Raw genomic sequence first — 22,902 nt, 5'->3', positions numbered from 1 at the left:
GGAATGGCCTACACTTGAGAATGTGGGTGAGGTAAGATCATTTCATGGTTTGGCTAGTTTTTACAGAAAGTTTATAAAGAATCTCAGTGCTATTTGTAATGCTATGATTGAAACAATGAGGGGAGATAAAAAGGAATTCAAGTGGACACATGGAGCTAATAAGAGTTTTGAGACTTTGAAACAAAAGGTTGTTGAATTAGCTATATTGGCTTTGCCTGATTTCAACAAAGTATTTCAAGTTGAATGTGATGCAAGTGGTAATGCAATAGTGTTAGGAACCTGTGTGTTCCTTCTGTTTATTTTGTTAGAGTAGTGTTGTTGGGCGCATATGCTTTGTAAGTCGTCCCATGAGTATATTTTATTATCCCACATGCATAGGTAGTATTACTTTTCTAGATCGTACTCAGTATATAAGAATAGGTTAAGGCCCTTGATAGGCACGGACGAATTTATTGTATTGAGCTTGCTCAAAGGAGGTTACCCCCTCGAAGTGGCCTGCGATCAGTAGATTCATTCTGAGTTCTGCTATCACTTTGTATTCTGTTATTTCGAGCATTCTCACGATATTTCTATAAGGAGGTTCATCACATCTGGTATCAGAGCACTCTCTTGGGCTCGCTGGGTGGAAATTACATCAAATTTTTTTTCTATCGTGGCCTTCAGGTTCCTCTCACTTCTAATATCTCTTGTTATTGCAATAACTCCTTCCTTGGCGACCCAACCCCAAATTTTACATATCAAAGCCCTAAATCCCTCATTTATCTAATTTTAGGGTTTGCCCTATCTTTTTCACCTCTCATCCAATCGCCACCAAACTGAGCCACAAGATTCAATTCCTCATTTTGCTCCCTTATCCCTCTTGGACTGTTCGCCTCATTTCGCCTCCCTACCCTTGAAACCCTCATTTTTCTGTTTCCCTTGTCCCCAGATAGTCTTCCACCACTCGTCGAACACCCATTTCCTATCTGAGTTTTACCCAAATCCAAGTTTTCCGTAACTAAAAAAGTTTTTGTTTCTCATCTTCTACCCATTCCAAAAAAAAAAAAAAAACCTTGCTTTATGGTTGTTACGCGTACAGGAGCAAAAATCATGGAAGAAGAAATGACATCCCTCAAAACCAAACTTCAAGATCTGGATGACAAAATTCTGGGTCTTAACTTTCAGCAGTCAGCCATGAGCCGAAACCATTCAGGAGATACTGGCTCCTCTTCTGGCAATTTCTGTGGACCAAAGCTTGATTTTCCACGCTTTGATGGTTCTGATCCGACTGGATGGATCTATAGGGCAGAGCAGTATTTCAGCTTGCATAATACTTTGGATAACCACAAAGTCCCCCTTGCATCTTTTCATTTGGAACATGAAGCTCTTCAATGGTTCCATTGGTACATCAAGGCTAATGTAGGCCCAACGTGGAGAGAATTGTGCACCCTCATTTTGGAGCGCTTTGGCCCTAGTTCCTTTGATGATTTCACAGGAGCACTCACTAAACTGCGTCAAACAGGCACTGTAAGAGAATACCAGACAGAGTTTGAAAAATTAGCTAATTACACAGAGGGCTTGTCTGATGAATTCTTCCGTAGTTGTTTTGTCAGTGGTCTGAAGGATGCACTTCGCTCAGAAGTCAAAATGTTTCGACCTACTACAATGATGGAAGCCCTTGGGTTGGCTAAGTTAGCGGAAGACAAGATTACTGCTCTACAACGCTCCAGATCTAATTTTGTTCCATTCAGAAATACAGGTTCTCACAACCCTCCAGTCATACCAGCTCCCAAAAGTACTCCAATCAAGCACTTGTCTGAAACAGAGATGCGAGTCAGGCGAGACAAAGGGCTTTGTTATAATTGTGATGAGAAATGGTCTCGGGGCCATAGATGTGTTCAGCAAAAGCTCTATCTCTTGGATGTGGATTCTCCACCGAAACTGGAAGAATATGTAGATGCTCAGGAAATAGTGGATGATGAGGTTGAGCCTCACCAGCCTGAACCTCCTTCACCAGAAGCTCCACCAGAGATATCTGTCCATGCTTTGGCAGGAGTCACTACTCCACAAACCATGCGGGTCCAGGGTTTCTTCAAGAAGATCCCTCTTACTATACTCATTGATTCTGGTAGCACTCATAACTTCATTGATCCATGAATAGCCAAACAGGCTGATTGCTTTATCCATCCCTGCTCTAGCTTTGAAGTCATGATTGCCAATGGGGGCACTTTACCTTGTAAAGGGAAATGTCGTAATGTGCGTCTCTCTATTGGAGATTATAACATGCGCTCTGACATGTTTGCCTTACCCTTAGGTGGCTGTGATGTGGTTTTGGGTGCCCAATGGTTACGCACTCTTGGCCCCATTCTCTGGGATTTTGCTGAACTTTGGATGCAGTTTTCAGCCGAGGGGCACCAACACACTTTGAAAGGCTTACAACCAGGGTCTCTCAGCATCATCAGTTCACACCGTATGGAAAAACTTCTTAAGAAGAATTCACATGGTGTCATCGCTCAGCTCCATTCCATTCAGATGCAGCCATCAGCAGTCTCTAGCACTCCTGCCGATCTCCAACACATTTTGGACAAATATTCTGGTGTATTTGCTGAACCTGTGGGATTACCTCCTTCTCGTCCAGAGGACCACCGTATTCAGCTCCTTCCTGGTAGTGTTCCACCCAACATAAGGCCCTACCGCTACCCATTTCATCAGAAGACTGAAATCGAGATACTTGTCCGTGACTTACTGAAGCAAGGTATTATTCGCCCTAGTACCAGTTCCTTTTCTTCTCCAGTTCTGCTTGTTTGCAAAAAAGATGGGTCATGGCGACTCTGCATTGATTTTCGAGCACTTAATCATCTCACTATAAAGGACAAGTTTCCCATTCCAGTTGTTGATGAACTTCTTGATGAACTTCATGGGGCTCATTTTTTCTCCAAGTTAGATCTTCGTTCTGGGTATCATCAAATTCGGGTTAATGAGGAGGATATACCTAAAACTGCCTTCCGCACACATGATGGTCACTATGAATTTTTAGTCATGCCCTTTGGCCTCACGAATGCTCCTTCAACATTTCAGGCAGTGATGAATAACATATTTCGACCATACCTCCGGAAATTCATTCTGGTCTTCTTTGATGATATCCTCATATATAGCAAAACTTGGGCTGAGCATCTCCATCATCTGGAGCTTGTCTTGCAACTTCTCTCTGATCATCAACTCCGTGCAAAACTATCTAAATGTGTGTTTGGCCAGGAGGAAGTGGAGTATCTCGGGCATATTGTTGCACACCATGGAGTGCGGGTGGATCCTACAAAAAAAGATGCCATGAAAACTTGGCCGCATCCTAAAACTCTCAAGAGCCTTCGGGGTTTTTTGGGGTTGACTGGCTACTACCGCAAGTTTGTCAAAGATTACGGGAAAATTGCAGCACCATTGACAGCTCTGTTAAAAAAGGATGCCTTCTCCTGGACCCCTGTTGCTGAGACTGCATTTGAACAACTGAAACAGGCTATGTGCAGTACACCTGTTCTCGCAATGCCAGATTTTTCCAAACCCTTCACTATTGAGAGTGATGCTTGCGGCAATGGATTGGGTGTTGTTCTCCTGCAAGATGACCATCCTATTGCGTTCACTAGCAAAGCCCTCTCTGGTAAGAATCTAGCCCTCTCTACTTATTAAAAAGAAATGATGGCTATTTTGCATGTTGTACAGAAGTGGTGGCCATACCTCTTAGGGAGTCATTTTTGCATCAGAACCGATCACCAAAGTCTGAAATACTTCCTGGAACAACGGGTATCCTCTCCTACACAACAGAAATGGGTCAGCAAACTCATGGGGTATGATTATGAGATCACCTACAAGAAGCGTAAGGAGAATATTGTGGCAGATGCTCTTTCTCGCACATTTGATAATCAAGCTTCCCTTTCCGCTATTTCTATGCCCATTCCCAATTGGTTAGCGTCTGTTCAGCAGGGCTATGACAGTGACTCTTCTTTATCTCAAATCATTCACCAGCTAGCCAATAATCCTTCTGCTATACCACATTACTCTTGGGATGGTGCTTCTCTTCGATACAAGGGTCGGCTAGTGCTTCCTCAGAACCCAACTCTACATCAGGCTATTTTTTATGAACTCCATGCTTCTCCTTTAGCAGGGCACTCAGGCTTCCTCAAAACTTATGAGCGAGCAAGGAGAAACTTCTTTTGGAAAGGGATGAAACAGACGATTCAACAGATGGTAGCTGAATGTGATACTTGCCAACGCCACAAGGGTGAAACGACCCTCCTTCCTGGCTTGCTCGAACCATTGCCCATCCCTACACGGATTTGGACTGATATTTCTATGGATTTCATTGAAGGGCTTCCTAAATCCGGTGGCAAGACAGTGATCTTGGTTGTGGTTGATCGTCTCTCGAAATATAGTCATTTTTGTGCCCTCAGCCACCCCTATACTGCCTCCTCTGTTGCACAAATCTTCATGGACCAGATATTTCGTCTTCATGGACTCCCTTCTTCCATTGTCTCTGATCGTGATGCAACTTTTACCAGTCATTTTTGGACTGAAGTGTTTCAGAAAACTGGCACCAAACTGAAGATGAGTTCGGGCTATCACCCACAAACTGATGGTCAAACTGAAATTGTCAATAAATGCTTGGAAACTTATCTTCGTTGCTTCACTTCTGAACAGCAACATCAGTGGGCCAAGTGGCTCCCTTTAGCTGAATGGTGGTACAATACCTCTTACCACACTGCCTCTAAAATGACTCCATATGAAGCAATCTATGGTCAGGCACCTCCAATGCTCCTTCCCTACACTCCCAACAGCTCACCAGTCTAGGCAGTTGACATAGTTCTCCGCAGCAGGGATCAGATTCTTCGTACCTTACAGGATAATCTTCACATGGCCTGTAATCGGATGAAACAGCAAGCAGATCAACACCGTTCTGAGCGCTCATTTCAAGTTGGGGATATGGTTTTTCTTCGTCTACAGCCATACAAACAATCCTCCCTAAAGCTGAAAGGGTGTCATAAGCTGGCCCCAAAATTTTATGGGCCTTATAAGGTTCTGTAGAAGATTGGTTCAGTTGCTTATAAATTGGAACTTCCTCCTTCTTCCCGCATTCATCCAGTCTTTCATGTTTCTTGTCTAAAGAAAGTTCTGGGTACCACTGTCAGAGCACAAACTACTCTCCCTGAAATGGATATGGAAGGATCCATTATCCTGGAGCCGGTGGCAATCATTGACCAGCGCACTCGCCAGCTTCGCTCTCGCTCCATCTCTGAGGTCTTGATTCAGTGGCATGGCATGCAACCAGAGGATGCTACCTGGGAACCCCTTCTTCAGATTCAACAACAATTTCCACACCTTAAGCTTTGAGGACAAAGCTTTTTTCTAAGGGAGAGGGGATGTTAGGAACCTGTGTGTTCCTTCTGTTTATTTTGTTAGAGTAGTGTTGTTGGACGCATATGCTTTGTAAGTCGTCCCGTGAGTATATTTTATTATCCCACATGCATAGGTAGTATTACTTTTCTAGATCGTACTCAGTATATAAGAATAGGTTGAGGCCCTTGATAGGCATGGATGAATTTATTGTATTGAGCTTGCTCAAAGGAGGTTACCCCCTCGAAGTGGCCTGCGATCAGTAGATTCATTTTGAGTTCTGCTATCACTTTGTATTCTGTTATTTCAAGCATTCTCACGATATTGCTATAAGGAGGTTCATCACAAATAGGAGCTATACTAAGTCAAGAAGGTAAGCATGTTGCTTTCTTTAGTGAAAAATTGAATGATGCTAAAATAAAATATTTTCTGTATGATCAAGAGTTTTATGCTATTATTCAAGTATTGAAGAAGTGGAGGCATTATTTGATGCCTAAGGATTTTTTGTTGTATACTGATCGTAAAGCTTTACAATACTTGGGAATTCAATAGAAACTGAATCAGGGACATATGAAGTGGGTTGAGTACTTGTAGAGTTTTACATTTGTCATTAAGCATTAGAGTGGAGTTACTGACAAAGTTGTTGATGCATTGAATAGAAGATGTTCTTTGTTGACTGAAATGAAGGTTGAAGTTCTTGGTTTTGATGAGATGAAAGAGTTGTATGATGTTGATCTTGATTTTTCTGAGGCATGGAGAGAGTGCAAAGCACAAAATTTGATAGATCACATAAGTAAGTATGATAAGTATTTCATTCAAGAAGGTATGTTGTTCAAAGGTATTCAGTTGTATATTCCTAGAAGTTCTATGAGGTTGAATCTGATTAAGAAAAAGTATAGTGGTGGATTGGCTAGACATTTTGGAATTGATAAAAAAATGAGTTTGTTGAAAGAGAAGTATTTTGGCCAAAAATCTATAAGGATGTTCAAAAATTTGTAAAGAGTTGTGGAGTTTGTCAAGTTGCAAAAGGGGTGAGTCAAAATACTAGTTTGTATACACCTATTACTATTCCTGAGAAACCTTGGATTGATATCAGTATGGATTTTGTTCTTGGATTGCCTAAGATAGTGAAAGGGTATGATTCCATATTTTTTGTAGTGGACAGATTTTCTAAGATGGCTCATTTCATACTATGTAAGAAGAAATTAGATGTTGAGTATGTTGTTGAACTTTTCTTTAAGGAGATTGTGAGATTGCATGGATTACCAAGAAGTATTATTTTTGATAGAGACAATAGGTTTGTTGGCTACTTTTGGAAGATTTTGTGGAGGAAGATGTGTACTGAATTGAAGTTTAGTTCAACCTTCCATCCACAAATAGATGGTCAGACAGAGGTTGTGAATAGAAGCTTTGGTGATTTGCTGAGATGTTTAGTTGGGAATAAGCCAAGTAATTGGGAGATGGTATTGGCACAAGCTTAATTTGCATATAATAATTCTGTGAATAGGAGTACAAGTAAGACACCTTTTAAGATTGTTACTGGAATGCATCCTAGAGCTATATAAGATTTGAGAGATGTTGCTGGTGAAGAAAAGAGAAGCATTACAGGAGAAGAATATTTTGATTTTATGGAGTCTTTGTATAAGGACATGAAGTTGAGGTTGGAACAAACTAATCAAAAGTAGAAGGAGAATGTTGATCCGTCTAGAAGACACCATGATTTTCAAGTTGGTGATGAGGTGATGGTTCATCTGAAGAAAGGAAGATTCCTAGTTGGAACATACAGTAAGTTGAAGATGAAGAAATTTGGACCTTGTAAGATCTTGAAGAAGTTTGATAGTGGTAATGCTTATGAAGTTGAGTTACCTGATGACATGGATATATCTCCTATATTCAATATTGCTGATTTATATAAGTATCATGAGTCAAAGGATAATTTTTTTGTATCAAATGATTATCCTAAGAAGCAGATAGAAGAAGTTGAACAGATATTGGATTAGAGAGTTGACAAGAGCACAAGAAGAAAAGATTACTATGAATATTTGGTAAAGTGGAAGAACAAACCTATTGAAGATGCTTCATGGTTTTCTCAATTTGAGTTGGATTTGGCTCAGGTTGGGACATCTCAATGATTTAGTAGAATCATTTCTTTCAACCTCGGTTGTTTGATGCAACAACATCCTAGGTTTCTTTGTTATCCTACTCATTTATGTTCATTTTTCAATTGGTGCCGAGTTACTGTAGCACTTAGTTGGTGTTGAGTTACTGTAGCACTCAGTTGGTGCTGAGTTACTATAACACTTAGTTGGTGTCGAGTTACTATAGCACTCCTTCATGTGTCGAGTTAGTATAGTACTTAGTTGGTGCTAAGTTACTATAGCACTCCTTCATGTGCCAAGTTATTGTAGCACTTTTTTGGTGCCGAGTTACTATAGAACTCCTTCATGTGCCAAGTTACTATAGAATTTAGTTGGTGCCAAGTTACTGTAGTACTCCTTCATGTGCCAAGTTACTATAGCACTTAGTTGGTGCCGAGTTACTATATCACTCCTTCACGTGCCGAGTTACTGTAGCACTTAGTTGGTGCCAAGTTACTGTAACACTCCTTCATGTGCCAAGTTACCTAGTGTATACCAAGTGTCAATATTTGGATGTGATTTCTATGAGCTGACTTGTGGGATTTATTTCAATCACAACATTTATGTTAAGATCTTTTCTTGGGATTTCTCCAGACCGTTATTGAGTCAGCCTTCCTCTTATGTAATGTTCTAAAATAATCTGTAAGCCATTTTGGCAAGTATATATAGAGTGTTTAGGCTTAGAGTTAGGCAAGTTTTTAGGGAAGAAGATTAGAGAGCAAAACTGAAAGTGTGAATTTGCAGTTGGATCTTTGAATGTGAATATATTTGTAATTGGTTTTGTAACCTAGAAGGCCTTACAATTGGGTATGTATGAAGATATTTTGATGAATCAATATAATTATTTCACTCTTCTTCCTCCTTGGTTTTTGTTCTTTGTGTTTTCTTTCATTATGTTAACTCTTGTAGGGTGGTTTGGATAGCTGGGTGAGCCTTTGGCCCTAGTTATTCATCTTTGCCTGTGTTAGTCATAAAAAAAGTGTTCAGATGTTTTAGATTAATTTTTGCAAAGTGGGTATCTAGATGGTCCTTCAAAATCCATCTTGGTAAATCTATATGTTATTAGAATTCTCTTTTGAAGAGAAACCCAAAGGAAAATACTTGATTTCAAAAGACATACTAGATCCCAACATAAATTTAGAGAGATGTGAATCTTGTCCCATTGTTGATAATTTATTATCTTTTCATACCTTAGTTTGGCTTCATAATTTCTATCTTTTGAGGCTTCCCAAATTAATTTATCTTTCTTATCTTTATTGTAAGAATTTGCCTAAGGGAAAAATTCACCCAAGAACTAAGAACTGAAACACAAGCACAACTATAGACCAAGAGAGAGAGTATGATTAGAATGATGATATATTCAATATGCCATGATAAGAGTGCACTAGGAGTGCCTATATATAAAGGTCTCTGAGATACATCTAGAATGCCTCATAATTAGCTACATGATAAGTCATACAACCAAGCACATGTCCACCAGATATGGGTTACCTCCATTAAGCACAAAAGTACGTGTGATGATGAGAGGATAAACCTACAAAGGTGTGACATGGAAATTAGTGTTGTAGGCACCATTTGCTAAAATAGAGTTGCGTACTCCTGTGTCATCTACATGAAAACTCAAAAAGGTGCGCAAATTCCTAAGTGTCTCACAAATAAAAATAATTAAATAATGAAAAATAATTAAATAATGCATTAACCTAAATAAATTTAAGTAAGTGTAAATAGTGAATGCATATTTACACCAACACCCCCTCTTAAGTGCAACTTAGGGGAATGCCCTTAAGCTTACAAAACTAGGATGAAGATGCATAATGGGTCCCGACTACTAGGCCATGTTAGGTACCCATGTAGATAATGAAGATGCAAATCTCTCATAAAGCGAAGAAAGAGGGAAAATCTCATGGAAAAAACCCTCCCCCAAAAAGAGAGATAAATAGGGATGCATCGATGGATGGAATAATCAAGACCCCCCCATTATGACATACATCTAGTATATACATAAGAGAATGATGAGATAAGGAAGAGAGATAGAATAGGCTCCCCCCCCCCAAAAGAAGAATGTTGACAAGTGAAAGTTGCTTCGATGAAGAAGTTGGTCAAAGAATGAAGAATGGTGTTCCTCCCCTTAGGAAGAAACAAAGGCAAAGCTACAATCCTAAAGATGTATGGTGGCCCTGAAACTTGCTCAAGTATCCTTGTCTTGATGTTGATGTTCACCCCTTCCAAATGTGTTGAAAAGAATCAATGCAGATATGGCAAGGATGTCTATTGAACCTGTTCCACTGAACCATCTATCACCTCAACTAACAAAGAGACCTCCACTAATTTCTATTCATAAGGATCCACAATCAGGCCAACCTATGAAGATTGATCATGTAGAGAATGGACATGAAGGTTAGAGTAAGCCCTCACAACAACTGTAGAAGGATCATCATTATCAATGAGAAGATGTAAGTCCTCAAGTTTGTCTCCCAAGTCAACTGAAGGTAGAGCTAGAAGATGAGATGTACAATGTTGTGATGGACCTTTCACTATGGCAATTTAAGCATGTGGACTGGATTGATGTGACCTCTTAGTACAACTATTAATAGAACCCTACATGTTTGAACCTATTGAAACACTATCACTGGTGTCACTATCAGTTTCCACTATGTATGATGTGTGGAGAGGAGTAGAGGATAAGCTTGGAGAACTTTCCTCAAAGTGAACATCCTTCTCCACAAAAATCTTGTGAGTCTCTAGATCCATTATTCTATTGCCTTAGCATTATCTTCATAATCGATGAAGGTACAAGGCCTAGGTGTCGGTGCCTTACAACTCCTGGAATATAGGTTAGCCCATGCTGGACAACCAAAGACTCTAAGGTGACTCACAACTAGTTTTCTGTCGCACCATGCCTCAAAAGGAGTCTTTCTATCTAAGGCATTATGAGGAGACCTATTAAGTATGTGAGTAGTACTGGTAATAGCTTCAACTTCAAGTGTAGGATCAAGAGACTTGGCTTTGATCATGCAAGTTGCCATGGTCTTGAGAGTCCTAATCCTCAAAGATGCAACATCTGTCTGGTGAGTTCTGAAGATCAATCCCCTCAATTTTACAAAAGTTCTTAAGTCTTCTATCAACATATCTATTCTCATTGTCCACCCTTAGTACCTTGATGGCTTTCCTTGATTTGTGTTCAACATGAGTCTTAAATTCTTGAAGCTTATGAACCACTTCATTCTTGTGATGAAGGAAGTAGACCCAAGTGAATCTTGAAAAGTCATCAAAAAATGTGATTATATAGCAGCCTTGGCTAACTAAAGTCACTACAAAGGGTCCTGCTAAAACCATGTGGACTAGCTAGAGAACAACTGGAGCTCTAGAAGACTTCCCTTTATCATACTTCTCCTTGAGATTCATATCCACTAAACATGATGAACATTCTCCCTTAAAAAAGCTGATATTATGTAGACCTTTAACCATATGTTTTGAGCAAAGTTGCCGAAGAGAGCAGAAGTCAAGGTGACCAAACTGCTCATGCCATAATGTGATTTTTGAATTCGAGTGAGTCAAAAAGGCTTGAGAAGGACTCTTAGGCACAAAGTGGAAGAAGGAATAAAGCCTCTTGGCATCATTAACTTTCCCCATTGCAACCAATAAATCATCTCTAAGACTTTGCACCATCACTGAATCTAGAAGGAACTCAACTTTGTGACCATCTCCAAGGTGAGTGATTTGGTAAATTAATAGGAGATTGGAGCTAAGATTTGGAATGTAGAGAACATCTTTGAATTCCCAATTTTCCATTTTCACATGTCCTTTCCCTTCAACTTCCATTTTAGTATCATCTCCCATGAAGATGTGTGGTACCTTTGACTACTTCAATGAAGAAAAGTCTTCCTTTGAAGAACCCATATGGTAAGAGGCACCTGAGTCAAGTATCCATTTCGAAGAAGAACTTGTATTTTCCATAAGTGCTTTCCCTTTACCCTTCAAAGAGGTTGGAGTTGAATCCTTGGAAGTACCTAGCACTTGAATCTTATTCTTTCTAAGTATATTTTCTAACTCATCGATCCATTTTGTCTTGCAATGATGCTCGTCATGATTTGGCTTCTTGCAATATGCACAAAAGAGTTTTTCCTTCTTTTCATTACTTCCCTTCTTGTTGGAAGAAGAATTACCTTCTTGAGAGGAGGATTTTTGTCTCAAATTATGATTTCTACTTCCACTGCTTCTTCTTCTTGTTGCTTTTCTCTCCTTGACTTGATTTGTGCTCATGACTAGCCACCAAGGCTTTGGTCTCGGATGACTTGAGAAGTCCTAAATCCATCAAGTGAGATTGTTCAAAAATCAACATCTCTACAAATGCATCAAAGGAAGGCTTGTGGTAAGCAGATCCCATGGTCAACCTATGAGTATTAAAGATCAAAAAAAAGTTAGCGTACTGAGAAGGTAGCCTCTTCAGGATGTGATGAATCAACTTATCATCCTTCATGGGATTACCACAATCTTTAAGAAGTGCCCTATACTCATTGACTTTGATGATGTAATCCTGATATGTGTCAAAAAATTTGGGATCCAAGAGAAGTAGATCATCTTCAATCTGAAATCCCTTTTCTTCATCCACTTTACCATACAATTGTTCAAATTTATCCCAAGCTTCTTTGGATTCTGAACAATTTTTAATGTGAAAGAGAAGATCCCCATGTACACAACTCCTGATAACTCCTAAAGCCTGTTAGTTTTGATTTTTCCGATCAATGAGTTCTTTAGCATTAGTAGGTTTGGTAATTGTACCATCAACATAAAGACTATATCCTTTTCCATTAATCTACTCCATGCAATATCTTTCCATGTAGAATAGTTGCGTGAAGTTAGAGGAGGACATTTAAAACCCATGACGTAGAAAATGAAAAGAACACAATAGAGAGACATAAAAAATACAGTACACCATCCCCCACCCCCTTTTCACTCAATCAAAAGACCCCCCCAAAAAAAGATGCTTTTGGCACTTTATAAGTAGTGCATTTACAATTGGCCACTTGTCAAAATGAACAAAGTGGACTTTTTGATTTTGCTTTTGCAACTACCTTATGAGGCTTAAATATGTCACTTAAGCACTATAGCTCAAATTTACAACAATTCTGAAAAAGAATCAAAGCTTTACAATGCCGAAAAAGGCCTAATTCTAAAAGTGAGAAATTGGTCCACACAACCCTAGAATCTAACTTTGGATCTGGAAAGTAGATGAAAACATATGCACTTTCAAAAAAAAGGAACTTGAAAAAGTGACCAGATGTGCCTGTATGGAGCATTTGAAGTTGCAAAATGTAGGATTATGCATGTATAGATGCCAACAAATGCAATTTCTGCAAAATTTGTACACCAAAACTAGAAAACAGCACCACTATTGGAAAACTTAGGAAATTTTACCCAATTTCAAATAAATTTACATCTAAATTAGAGTTCGAATGTCCAAGTTATGGGCTCGCAAAGTCAGGCTGCCAAATTGAAATGCAATCTAGAGAGCAATTTGGAGTAAAAATTGTGATGTTAAATTTGATGGTCAAATGGTCATTACTACAGTTGTAAATCACCTAGTTTTGATAGTCTGATGATCATCAATTTTAAAATAGTAAATTGATGACATTAGCAAAAAAATCTAGACCAGGGGTGATGTGGCAGCTAACTGTACCATCTATATAGGTGATGTGGCATCTGTACCATATGGAAATGTACATGTGGAAAAACATACAATGACATGTCAATCGTATGGTAGGATGATGCGGCGATATGTTGATGTCACCTGCTGACAGTTTGCATATGTGTCAAATGAGCCTGCATGGTGAAAAATGTTTTCATGGCAGTAATTAGTGGGTTCCACAAGGTAACGTGGTAGTCTCACGATGCTGACGTGGACTTCACTAAGTTAGCAGTGTTGATGTGGGTGTGAGGAAGTAGAAGTGTACATGTCGACTGCGGATATGTCTGCATGGAGTTGGCTGCTAAGAACATGTGTCTCAGGTTGTCTATAGGTGGGAGGAGCAAGTATAAACACGTGGCAGAAGAATATCCATGGGTGCAAATTTTAATTGGTGTAGGTATATACCTCCTTGCTAGAATATACGCCATGTCGGTTGGTGTAAGTATGGGCCCACTGCCAAAATCCTGAACAAATGCCTTCGCAGAAAGAATATCTATTGGGAATTTGCCAACGATGCCAAAATCTTTAAACTTTGTCATGTCATAGAATATAAAACAGTGGTAGAAGAGTTGTTCACCAAAATTTTTGGATGAAAAAACCAACTGCAACACTAGAGACTTTGACCTTGACGAAATATCCTTCACATTTTGGGAAAGTCAGACTATGTCAGATTTATAGCAGATGTCAGATTTTCTTCAAATGATACTAGAAAATTTCAATGCAGCATGACCTCTGGCAAAATTCAATGGCAGATTTGCAAAGCAGGTGCCAATTTTTGTTTGAGGAGGTCATAGATTTGAAAATTATGTTGGATTTTTAAACCCTTTTATCCCACATTGCTCAAGTCAAAGCGCTTTACGCTATTTTTAAAAAAAATCTCCCAATTATGAATGCAGAGAGCACCACTGGTATATGTGGACTTAGCTGTCAGGTGGGCTGGGCTAGTCAAAAATATTGGTTGGGTCATCGATGAACTTATGTGGTCAAAACTTGGATTGTATGCCAGAAAATGTGATGAAGGCTGTCGGGTTGTGCAGTATGGCCATAGTATGAAAAGCATGTCAGGATTTAATAAATAACCTATGAAAAATAAATAAACCTCCACACTATAGAGTTGGGATCTAACAACCCGATTCTGCAAAAAAAATTTCTCTGTCGAGTGCCCGAAAGGGTAAAATTTTTTTTTGAATAATTCTAATGAAAATACAATAAAATTGCAGAGAAAATAAAAAATACAGATCTAAAAACAATAAATGAGATTTGCAAATAACCATACCCAATATGTAAATCATGGCCTCTAGGTTCTAATTTGCAAAAAAAATTTGCCTCACATTTGACTTTGGGCCAAGGTAGCCGAGTTTATAGTCAATTTTCATTGATTTAGCATTCTGGATGCAATGGCAAGGTCAGATCTGGCTCTAGACACTCCCAATTTTTGTAGTACTCCAGATTCAAGCTAAGGTGTTGAAGCAAGCGTGGTCTTGAAAGGCTATGTGATGAGAAAATCTCCAAGTTACTCTAATACCATGTAAGAATTTATCTAAGGGAAAAATTCACCCAGGAACTAAGAACTCAAACACAAGCACAACCGTAGACCAAGAGAGAGAGTATGATAGAATGATGATATATTCAATATGCCATGATAAGAGTACACTAGGAGTGCTTGTATATAAAGGCCTTTGAGATACATCTAGAATGCCTTGTAATTAGGTACATGATAAGTCATACAACCAGGCACATGTTCACTAGATATGCGTTATCCTCCATTAAGCACGGAAGTATGTGCGATGATAAGAGGATAAGCCTACAAAGGTGTGACATGCAAATCAGTGTTGTAGACACCATGTGCTAAAATAGAGTTGTGTACTCCTATGTTGTGTACATGACAACTCAAAAAGGTGCACAAACTCCTAAGTGTCTCATAAATAAAAATAATAAAATAATACAAAATAATTGAATAATGCATTAACCTAAGTAAACTTAAGTGTAAATAGTGAATACATATTTATACCAAAATTTATGATTCGCCTATCTACTTTTAAAAAATTAATTAGAAATGTACTTTTCATATGATGAAAGTGGAGTTTCATCTAGGGTTTTCCATTGCCATCTTCCATACTGATTATCATTATTTTTAATTTTTTAATCATTAACATTCTCACCCCACATAGCTGAAAGAGATTTTTTTAGTGTTTATAGATAGATTTACACTATCTGGAGAAGGAAGCCCATCCCATGAACCTTCCCAAAATAAAGCATCCTGGCATAAACTAATATCCCAAGTTAAGATATTAGTTGTTGATGGGCATTAGTTCAAGAAAGTTTCAAATTCTTGAACCTTTCAGAGAATTTTTAATTCTGAACTAAGATAAAGGATTATTATTGTTTAAACATTTATGATATAAAATTTTGGCCCATTTACTATTATGTTCTTTAAAAATTATCCAAATATTTTTTTCCCCTAACACCTCATTTTGCCAACTCAAATTTTTATGCATAGGTATTTATATTCTTTATGTCTACATATTTTTTCCCATTTTATCAAAGCTTATTTTTTAATCTCTTGTACCTTGCTAGAAGAATTTTTTAATTTTAGAGTCTAATTTCCTTTTTACACCTTTGGGTAGGGAATACATGACATATGATATGTGGGGATGGTCAAAAGTACTACTTTGATCATGGTCATCTTAAACATTGCACACTAAGGGAAGAATTAAGCTTGGGAAAAAAAAACCAACTTTGACTATTTAACACTTTTGGTTTAGGAATTAAGCTTAGTGTGTGATGTTGAGGTTGTCCCTTTGATCATAATCATTTTGCTAGCTTTAGTTAGCCATTTCCCTTTCCAACTTCTTATAATTTTTTAATTTAATTTCTCTAAAATCGTATCCTAGTCCTTACTTTCTCTAAAGCCTTTTTCAAGTTGAATACTGAGGTATTTGCATGGAAAGGTTCATTTCTTGAATTCCTTTATTCTACAAATTTATCTATGCACTTCCTCTATGGTATTAATAAAGCAAATCTTTAATTTCTTAGCATTTACTTTTTGGCCTAATGCTTCCATATAATTATTTATAAATTTCTCAAAATTTTGAGATTCTTCCAAAGTGCTTTCTCCTAGTAGAATCATATCATCTACAAATTGTTGATGTGTTATTTTAGGGATCTCCTAGGTTAATGTGATTCCTCGAATTTTCCTTTCAATTTGAGCCTTTATTATAACTCTGCCATAATAATGAAAAGAAAAGGTGATATAGTATCTCTTTATCTTATTCCTCTATATATGGTAAAAAAAGCATTTTGGGGTACCATTTATTAGAAGGGAGATTTATGGTGTTGAAATGCAGTTATTTATTAAGTTGATCCATTGTTGAGAGAATCCAAAAGCTTTGAGTGTTTTACATAGGAATCTACAATCCACTTTATCGTAGGCTTTTTGGGTATCTAACTTCATTTGCTTACAAAATTCCTTATTAATTTGTACATAATAAATTAATTCTTGGATTATGATAATACCACTGAGAATTGACCTATTAGAAACAAAGCATGTATATTCCTTTGAAATGAGCTTTGGTAGTACTTTTTAAAGTCTATTGGCTATTGCTTCTGAGACTATTTTATAGATTGTATTACATAAGGTCATGAGCCTAAAATCTCTTGGATCCATATGTTCTATTTTCTTTGAAATTAAATCTAGGAATGTATTGTTAATTGTAGTTAGGAGGAATCCAAAATTCCTAGTTACCTCAATAGCCTTCCAAAGGTCATCTCCCAAAATAATCCAATATTTTTGAAAGAAAAAGGTTTGAAAGCCATCAAAGTCTGGAGATTTATCAGCATTAAGTTGAAAAAGGGCATCTTTAATTTCTTCTTTGGTAAATTTCTTATTTAAATTATTATCTTCTACTATTATTATTTTTTGGAATAGATCCTACCATCTTATTCAGAGCTATTAAATTTGATGATTCAAAATTGTTAAGGATATATGTATGATAATTCTTGAAGGTTTATGCTATCTCATTTGAATTTTCAATTACCCCTCCTGAATTATCATTGATTTTTGTTATTCTATGAATATTTCTCCTATTAATAGTACTATTATGATTTTTATTTTTTTTCTATCACCTTCTAACAACCATGTTTCTCTTGCCTTTCATTTCTTGAATATTTCTTCTTTAGCTAGGATATTTTCCTATTTAGCTAGAAGTTCTTTTTCTCTTATATATTTTCTATTATCCATTCCTATCCTAATGATCTCTTCATTTAAGTTTTTCAATTCAAGTCTTCATTTTCTATTTTATATGTTATTAAAACTATCTTTATTCTATTTTTATATTCTTTATTTTTAAGAATTTTAATCTAGCTATGAAACAAAACATCCTTGATCATCTAAATTTCTCTTCATGCCACCATTGATATATATTATTAAGAATTTTTTAATCTAGAAACCACATTTTTTTACACTTAATGGATTTCTCAATGGTTTTTGTGATTCACCTATTTCTAGTCTAATCAAATAGTGATCAAATCTTGCATTAGGGAGAATGATTGTATTGAAGTAAAAAATAAAAATATATTAAATTTCCTTTAAATATAAATCAATCTTTCTTCTATATTATAGAAGCCAACTCGTCTATTATTCCATGTGAAGACCCTATTAGATGTTGGAATGTCAATAAGGCTATCTTTTGTGAACCGTGATTTGAAATCTAACATAACCTGGTTAATGGTTGTGGATCCACCTACTTTCTTTCCTAAATCTAGAATTGCAATAAATCTCCCCCAATGAAAATACTTTCTTGTGTACTTAATTCTAAATAATTGCTAATCTCATTCCAAATTTATGTCTTATTCATTGTTGGAGTTGGCCCATACACATTAATAAGTAGGAGTTGAATTTATCTTTTGAGTCTTTTTACTCGCCCCATCCAATTATTGTTGGATACAAGTGGAATGAAATTTACCCTCCTTGAGTTCCATATAATACCAATCCCACATGAGGCCCCTACAAAATCAACTAGTTCCATTTTCCAAGAGCCTAGTTTTCTACTAATTTTTTCTCCTACTTCTTAGTTAAGTTCTAATTCTTGAATTAATACTATAATATTAGTTTATAATTTATTAAGAAATATATATATATATATATATATATAATTAATAATATAATAATATTTCTTTCTTATAACAAATACAAACTTGTATATATTATAATATACAATTATTGTAGTTAAAACATAAAAATTAGATACCAAATTGAAAATAAATTGTACACATCTTGTACTTTGTAGAACTTTTTAAAAAAAAAATCATAGTAAATATATTATAGATTATAATTAAGTCATCAACTAAAATAAATATATATTATGATGTGCTAAATATAAGTGATATATATTTAGTAATAATTAGCTATTAGTACACTATATCTATTATTTTAATAATTAAAATTTAAACAAGTGTCGCTTAGTGACTAGTATTTATCAAACAATTATTTATAGTTAGAAAATTTAAATATTCATAATACTAAAGGTATTTAATACATGATTTAAATTATAATATTTAATCTAATAATATATAATTTTAAAATTCTAAGAAGTATATTGTTTAACAAATACTAATCCTTATATATCTTAGAAGATACATTTTAAAGAAATTAAAGTAAAAGATAGTACATATTATTTTAAAATATTTATTTATTTATAAAGTAGCTTAGATATCTTTATACATCTATCTAAAACACACCGAGAGATATCAAGCTCGAGGCACCTATTTCAATAATATTATTGAAAACAGATAGGTGCCTCGAGCTTGATATCTCTCTGCATGTTTTAGATAGATGTATAAAGATATCTAAGCTAGTAGCATTTGCAACACAACATGTAAAACTAAAATCTATTAAAATTTTAATTTGAATTATTCTTTATAAAGCATGATGTTTATCATATCCATTATTGAGAAGCTCAATATAGTAGGAGGATTTTAACAAGTATTGAGTCTCTTCATTGCCATGGAATTGAAGTTTTCAGAAGTTCAAATCACACCTAGACAAAATAGTATAAAATCTATATTAAAAGAAAATAGTCCTATGCGAGTTCTGCTCTTATCTTTCCTTGTAATGTATATGAAAAAAGTTAATAATGATGTTAAAAGCTATGACAAGATTAATTAATTGTGGTAAATATTTTCAAGATGTTATTGTTTTTCTGGTTGTGACAAGTCTATTATATTAGACCCATTATTATATTAAAGAGAATTAATAATGTCTATCGTAAGGGAATGTTAGCAACTAGTAATGAATACAAACATCAATTCATATTGGCAAATGGGCCTTTGACTAGGAGATAGTATTATTAGGGTGACGTCTCTGAAAACACTCATGGAATGAGTTTTGGAAATGCTGCTAAATCTTGTGTGTCAGGTTAGTTTACAAAGACTTAGCAAAGGTTATTGTCAAGTTGGACTTAAAGTTTTTCTATTGCTAAAATTTTTGCACCTAATGATCTTGATTTAAAGGAGAGCTAGAATTACCTACTGAGCTAGTTATAGTGGGCAGTTGTAATCTGTTGCTAGCTGGGCAGATCGAGTATACAGAGAAGTTGGAGGAGTATGAGAAACATATGGAGTTGATTGTGTATGAGTGTAAGCAACAAGGTTTCTTTTCACTTCTTAAATATTGATAACATTATCATTAGTTTTAGAGATGCAACGATTTATTTCATTCAATATTAGTCGACTTTAAATTTTTTAAAAGTTGATTCATTTCATACAATATTAGTCGGCTTTAATTTTTAAAGAAGTTAACATTAACACGGTCACCCCACTTCATTTCCCCCATTTTGGCACTGTAGGTTACACCTCTCGGCGTAAATATAAATTAAATAAGTTCAAAATATATATTTATAATTTAAATCTAATATTTTCGTATAATATTTTGTAAATTGATTATTGTTAAATGAAATAAAACTTGCCCACACAAATTATATTAAAGTTTGTTATGTAAAATAAATAAAATCTCATATTTTATTAGAAAATAGTGTGTATTAGTTATTTGTATAACAAATATTTGATGAAGTAAAAATTGCCAATATTTTTAATAAATATAAAGTAACATTTTATTTTTATAATTATTTCTCTTGTCAAATATAGCTAATGACATTCTAATAGAACTATAATAAACTTTGGGTGGAATATGTGCATCCAAAAAAATACCTTCATAAGAGGTGTCTACTGTTTCCTAAAAATTCACTAATAAGATCCCTAAAATCTCAACCAATCACCCACAGTCAAGAAAATGAATAAAAATTTAGCATGTATACTACATAAAAATCTAACAAAAACTTTTTTTTTAAATATTTTGAATCATTATTGGTTGAAATTGAATAGTTTAAGCACTAGTTATTTAAAAGTGATTGCAATAGTATTTAGCCTACGACAAATACTAAAAAATTAATAGAGAAGAATGAAAAAAATATAATATTTATTCTAAATTTTAATACCAAATGTAGTAAAATCTATCTAGGCTCTTCATATCCTCCAAAAAATAAAATCTATGTTTGTTTTTTGGTTCATCAAATGTCATTACAATCTATGCTTGAGAATTATTAACTTTGATATGTTAAGCTTTTGCTAATAATAAAAGACAGGTGACAATAATGCTAAGGAGTTTAGGAGGATAATTAAAAAGATGTGGACAACATAGAGTAAAAGACTTGAAAACACATTGAGTAGATTTGGAAACGATAATGAAACATGGGAAAATAACACTTCATCTTAGAAATGGTTTTTTTTATAGAAAAAGTATGGTTGTAACATCAAAGGAAAAAAAGTGTTTAATCAGAAGTATTTTGAACATTTGATGTATAAATGAAGTTTTGCAATTTCAAACAAGAGATGCAAGCATAATAGTTCCTGCGATATGCATAATGGTTGTAGTGTTGTGGGTTGAAAAAATAAAAAGTAGATATAAGATAGAAAAAATAAAACTTAGAGAAGTAAGAAAAAAACTATAGATGTGTATTGTTGAACATGGAGTAGTGATCATATTGTTAGTTAATAGCCAAATGCATGGGGGCTTCATGCCCCTAGGCTAGCCACAACGTTGTTCGAGTGTTGGCCACTAAAATTTATATGTTCTTTTAAGAAGCTCGAAAGACAACACCAATGGAAGTACATTGCACTGATAAAGGATCAATGACAAAGTTGTTGGAGTGAAAACCTTCTGACTTCCAAGAAGTGATGAATGGATTATTTATAAAAAAATATATACAATATGGGATTCCACCTACGTGATTCTTTTGTTGTGCCATGTATATCCAAAAAAAAGGTCATTATTATTTGTACTTTAAAGACACATTGAAGAGAGAGTTAAATAGATATATTCCTTGTAATAGCTAGAAAAGAAGGAAAATGGAGATTTATATATATGAAGATAGATTGGAAAGAGAGATAATGATAATAAAGATTTATAGATAGAAATGAAGCATATGAAGAGATTTAAAAGAGAGAATGATATGTTATTATAGGGACAATGGATAGAGATAGTTGGAAGAGAATTTAAAAGAAAAAAAGATTAAGGATTATGTTATTTTAAGAAATATTTAAATAACAATTATAAAATTGAGTTAAATCAATGAAGTATTTGTTTCTACCTTTTCAACATAAATTCAAATGTTAAATTCTAAAATATAAATTATTGACTACTTGATCCAAACCAACAAAAGAGTTAGTAAGTTTGAAGAATAATATTAGTTTTACAAATTTTAAAATGTGAAAAAGAATTAAAATAAGATTGAAAAAAATAGCTTATTAAACATAGTGTGAAAAAAGTTAATATTTTATGATTGGCAAAAGTAAGGGATAATATAAAACTAATAAATATATTTAAAATATTAAATATAAAACATTAAAAACTAAATTAAAAAAAATTGTAACCAATTTTTAAAATATTTTTAGTAAAATTTATCAAATCATTATATTCTTAACGGTATACTTTTGTTATTAATTAATTTAATTATAATTTAGAATAAAATAATTTAATTTTAAAATTAAAATAACATAATTTTAAATTATAATGAAGAAAAAATTAAGTTAATTTTTTTTATTTTATGGAGGTCAGCTTTTTTTGCCTAGCCTCTTTGGTTAAGAACCAAGGATTCGGGGGTACCCATTTTGCCAAATTCGCCTGGGACATGATCACAGCCTCATCCCTTTTAGGCATCGAGGGGGCCTTATAGTCAGCAAGACTTGATCCCTGGTGGGCTCTTTGTGAGCCTTTCAACTTCACTAGTAAACGTATTTTTAAATGATATGATAATTAGTTTTTTAATAAGATTTTAAATTAATTTAAACTCAAAAATAACCTAGATTGGTATATTTACAATCTTCGGTAAGAAAAATAATTTAATTATTATTGATTAGACATGCATTTATGTCTTAGGTAGTGAGGTGGAAGATAAAATAATTACTTTTTGGAAACTTTAATTAATTTGTCACAATTGTGAAAAATGATAAAGCTGTCATTAATGCATGTCATTATTGTTGTTGGAAAAATATGTGTATTTTTGTTAAGGAAATTTTATTTTTCTCCTTACCAAAAATAGTATGGACCAACAGAATGAACACAAAATGTCATTTATAGAATAAGGGAAAATAAAAAATAGATATACACATTGTAAATTCCATATAAACTTTTAAATTCTTTGATTTGATTGGTTAATC

The sequence above is a fragment of the Cupressus sempervirens genome, chromosome 11 (assembly GCF_028749045.1).
Source record: "Cupressus sempervirens isolate cs-2001-9-10 chromosome 11, ASM2874904v1, whole genome shotgun sequence".
Classification (NCBI taxonomy): Eukaryota; Viridiplantae; Streptophyta; class Pinopsida; order Cupressales; family Cupressaceae; genus Cupressus; species Cupressus sempervirens.
The sequence above is the reverse complement of the archived record's forward strand: the minus strand, read 5'-3'. Positions refer to the sequence as shown.